Source organism: Oryza sativa, chromosome 2, assembly GCF_034140825.1.
Source record: "Oryza sativa Japonica Group chromosome 2, ASM3414082v1".
In the NCBI taxonomy this organism is placed as follows: domain Eukaryota; kingdom Viridiplantae; phylum Streptophyta; class Magnoliopsida; order Poales; family Poaceae; genus Oryza; species Oryza sativa.
The window spans coordinates 16,590,887-16,595,453 of NC_089036.1; the positions used below are offsets into that span (position 1 = coordinate 16,590,887).

At 44.6% G+C, this 4,567-nt stretch overlaps 1 long non-coding RNA gene across 1 annotated transcript; it reads right to left on the reverse strand.

Moving 5' to 3' along the window:
* Nucleotides 1-508: 508 nt before the first annotated feature.
* On the reverse strand, nt 509-3,629 carry LOC107280087 (uncharacterized). The gene is made up of 4 exons (XR_001543139.3): nt 3,383-3,629; nt 3,193-3,292; nt 2,001-2,066; nt 509-781 (listed from the first exon to the last, which is right to left on the reverse strand). It is a non-coding gene; the product is annotated as an uncharacterized lncRNA (long non-coding RNA).
* Between the last annotated feature and the right edge of the window lie 938 nt (nt 3,630-4,567).

A 4,567-nucleotide genomic window follows, 5' to 3' on the forward strand; every position in this document is an offset into this window, starting at 1 on the left:
GTCGGCAGGCGGCAGCGGCAGCTGGAGGGAAGGAGGCATGCAGTGGCGCACGAGGGGGGAGGCAGCGGCGCTCTCCCCTCCCAGATCCGGCGGTGGCGGGCTCGGGAGGGGCCGTTCGTGGGCGGGAGCGGCGCCGGGGGGCTAAGGTGTGGACACCCCGAGTATTATACCATCCAGTGTCCAACGCGACCACCACATATTATTGGAGAAGTGGGATCCATACACGCATAAATAGCCATTCGTCCTCAATGTGTCCATGATCGCGGTTGACAACCTTCTGTTATAATAACCGGAATGTCGAGTAGTGAGCGCAAGACATAACTGTAAGATAGCTTGCCAGTCCACTCTGTCATATGCCTGTCAACCACTCGAAGGTGGCGACCAAAAGCATACCCCAGTGACTCGATCCAAAGTGCTATCCCCGATTATCTCAAGCGATCAAAACCCGTTACTCATGCTTAGCTAGTCCCCAGGAATGCGACTAGCCTCACACTTTTATCGCAAGCAATTAATAAACATAGCAAGTACCATAATAGGGTTAAAGTGCAGTGAGGTACATGACACATAATAGGGTCCAAGGTCCCAACATACAACACATAAATATAGCAGCGGAAGTCTCAAATAGAGTTCATAAGCAAAAGATAAAACCGGTGGTGCCACAATCCCACTAGGGCAAACCAACCGGGTAAGAGCCAAGCTGCAAGAGGTCACTCATTGCCCTCGTCGCCCTCGGCAGAGCAATGACCACACAAGAAGTATAACTCATAACCGGAATCCTCTCCTGAAATTGCAGACACCGGGTTAAGTACAAGATTGTACTCGCAAGTCTTACCCAAAATTGTATATACATAAGGGAGAGAGAAGTATGCAAGCTTTCTAGCCTATAGTGGGTCTCTAGGTTCAACATTTGCATAAAGCTAATTTTTGTAAGCAATTAATGAGTAAAATAAGCAAGGACAAGTAAATCTAGCATCATTTTAATTTATGGACAGTAAGTATATAATTCTGAAATGTATAAGCAAATGAGCCCAAACGGCACTCTCATCATCAACCATGGACCACCAAAGTCCATACCAACATGGCACAATATGCCAACACCACCATCAAACATAATCCCATCCATAATAATCCACATTTGATGCTAACATAACTGACTAACACATCAAGCATTGTCCATAACCGAGGACACGACTATTCGAATAGATTATACTCTGATCAGAGGTGTACAACTGGACCCACACGAAATGAACAAGGATCAAAAGCTACACACCCCGACGAGTGCGGTACACGAGTGATACAAGCTCATTACATGCCTTTCCTAATCCCACCCCAACCATCTATACCACGTCGGGGTTCCCGACGACTCAGTCACGTGCGTGCATGATGTGACCAAGGCGGGCGCGCCACGCGGGAGGCACCCCCGGCCAAACCTAGGCACCCGAGGCCCTCCAAAGGCTACCTGCCTCACGACTCTCCAACGTGGTATAAATGATCACAGTAGAACTAGTAAGAACAAGCCGGTCCCAAATAAGACATGTGGTAAGTACGTAAGATGCTTGATTAGATGTCAAAATGTTCGGTCCTTAACGACCTAGACGAGGCTACTTGCATCAGGGGAAACCAACCTCCCATCATCGTCCTATCACCCGTCCAAGTCCAACATATTTTATCAACCATTATTTAGTGTAAGTGCTCAAGTTTTATGCCCAATAATGCAAGTTGTCTATATACCACAATTAATAGCACTGTCCATCCCTATAGTTCTATTAACACTAAGCATGGCTAAGCATTAATGAATAAGACGTCCCAAGTAATCCCAACTAGTGGTAATAGGGTATAAGGACAACAATATCACAAGAACTAAATGCATAAATAGGTTCTACCCATACACCATAAACCGACAATATTAATATCTAGGCAATGCATGCATATATATACGTATAGATTGCAACCAAATCCTTTTTAGAGAAAGCATAGGTTCTATATGCTAAGGTGCTTGCCTTGCTGCTGAGGGTAGTAACTATCCTCCTTGGGATATGGCTCGTTACTCTCCGGAATCTCCGAATCTATCGAAAAGAAGCAATATGCGAATAACAGCCAAGTAAACATGCACATGTAAAATGATCAATAAATTATGAATAAATACAGTGGGTAGATCATATTTTAACTTGAATTTAGGTGAAAGAATCATCAGATTATCACTTATGGTTTGGGAGATATGAAAATGACAAGATCTCAGGTGCTGAAAATGGCAGTTCTGAAAATTTTAGTGTTTCCTTTAGAGCATTACAAGCAACTTGCAACTCAAACCAAGTTTTCATAATAATGATTATTTTTAGAGTAAAGTACATCACTCACGGGTCCGGTCCTAAGAAAATATATTTCACAGCTGTATGTGTTGTCATTATTTATATATGGGTTTTACAAGTTAAAATCATGGGAATGCTAAACAACTACTAAACAAGATTTAAGAGGTAGTTTTGCCAAAAACAACACCACAACAGCAAAGAGTACTAAAATATAAGCTCAACAAAATTGGTTTCACAATTTTAGCTTTTACCAATAAATTCTTACGAATTTATTAAGAGCTAGACCACACAAGGGATACATATAGATATTTATGTTTTTACTGGGAAAACCAGTACAAAAGTTGGTCATTTTTATTTTACAACATTGAATATCACGTTTTTCTTAATCCACAGAAATTTTGTTCAGCTCAAACGGAATTCAGATGAATTTTCTACACATTTTTGAATTTAGTACAATTTCAGCGCATGTTGAAAACAGTTTTCCATTAATAGTCCTCGAACTTCCTGGATATTACAGAGCGGTCAAGGCTACAGTGCTATATGTCTTGGTCTGTTTTTTTTTGGGAAAGAACCCTCAAGTTTATCTAATTCACCGATGAGGTCCCTGGCTCGAGCTTACGGGGAGGCAGCCATGACTGGGCTCAGTCTAGAGCTTGCCGGCAGCGAACAGAGGCTCGGATGGGGTCGAGTTCAACAGAGAAACTGTAGAGGAGGTCCATGCGAACACGGAGGTGTCCGTGCTGATGAAAGAGGTGGTCTATAGCTCGTGAAAAACAAGCTACAGCGGCGGTGGTTCTTGGAATGTGCATGCATGTCGAGCTACAGTTCGGAATGGGCTATATGGGTGCATGCATGGGTTGTTTAGGGGTATGCAGTGTCTCACCGTGCAGCTGAAAGGGGTCGGAGAGGTCCAGGAAGCAGCGATGGCGTTGGAGATGCCCGGCAACACAACAAACACGATGACGACCCGAGAACGACTAGATCTGGCCATAAAAACCCCAAATAAACGTTTGAATGAGCTAGAACATTGCATGCAGAGTCTTTTTGGCCAGGGTAAAGGATCTGGAGCTCACCAAATGGAGGAAAACAAAATGCTGCTGCTGCCCTGCAGGCTGAAACCACCACTCTTTTATTCCTTCTCGATCTCTCTCAACTCTCCTTGCACATTATGTTGGGATGGATGGAAAGCTTGGATGATGGGGATTGTTGTGGTCTAACATGCAGGGATTGATCTTGAGCTATTGGATGGGATTTGGGGAGGAGAAATGAGATGAGCTTGATGAGGAAAAGAAAGAACAAGCAAGGGAAGTGAAAGGGGAGGAAGAAGGGGTTTTCCTCTTCCCACCTTATGTCCTGAGGTGGGGAGAACGCCTAAGGGTGGGTTTTGGGCTAAAGAGGCACCCAAGGTCAGTGACAAGTGGGCCCAAGTCATGGTGGTTTAAGAGGTAAGGATTGGAATAGAGGTGGAACAAGAATTTGGGCAGATTTTCAGAAATTTTCAACAATTTTACACCTCTTGCACTATGACACTCAGTTAGTTCAAGAAATAATAGTGATAGAATTTTATCCTTTGGTGTGGAGATAGATCTGGACACCTAGTTTCCATTTTTCAAAGTTTCACTCAAAAATTCGAAATATTTTAATTCTGGTGAAAAGATGAAATTGGTTAGGCTGAAAGTTGGTTTGAATTTTTAGGAGGCCTAAACAGAGAGTAAAAATTCTACAAAATTTATTTGTTGGTGATGAATAAACTAGTATTTGAATAAATTATTACACACGTACACTTCTGTTCAAATTATTGTTTAAATAGAAGTGGTTTCAATTTTATCGATTAGAGTTAATTTTGTTATCGCCTATGATCAAATTACAATATAGTAAATATGAAATCTAAAGGACAATAAATGCACTTCTAAATACCTGGTTATGAATGTAGGGCTGTTACAAAGGGCTTGACGGCCGGCGCCCTACCCCTCCTCCTTGATCCGTCCGCCGGCACCCTCCCCTTCCAGATCCAGCGGCGGTGGCTGCAGGCGACGACGGCGGCAGGGGGCTGAGGGCTTGACGGCCAACGCCCTACCCCTCCCAGATTTGTCAGCCGACGCCCTCCCCCTCCCAGCTCCGGTGGCAGCGGGCTTGGGAGAGGCCGGTCATGGGTGGGAGCGGCATGGCGGGCGACAGTGGCGGGGGGTTGAGGGCAACGACGGCTGTGGACGGATCCGGTGGTGGGGAGGTCGGCGGCGGCAAATCCGGCGGTGGGG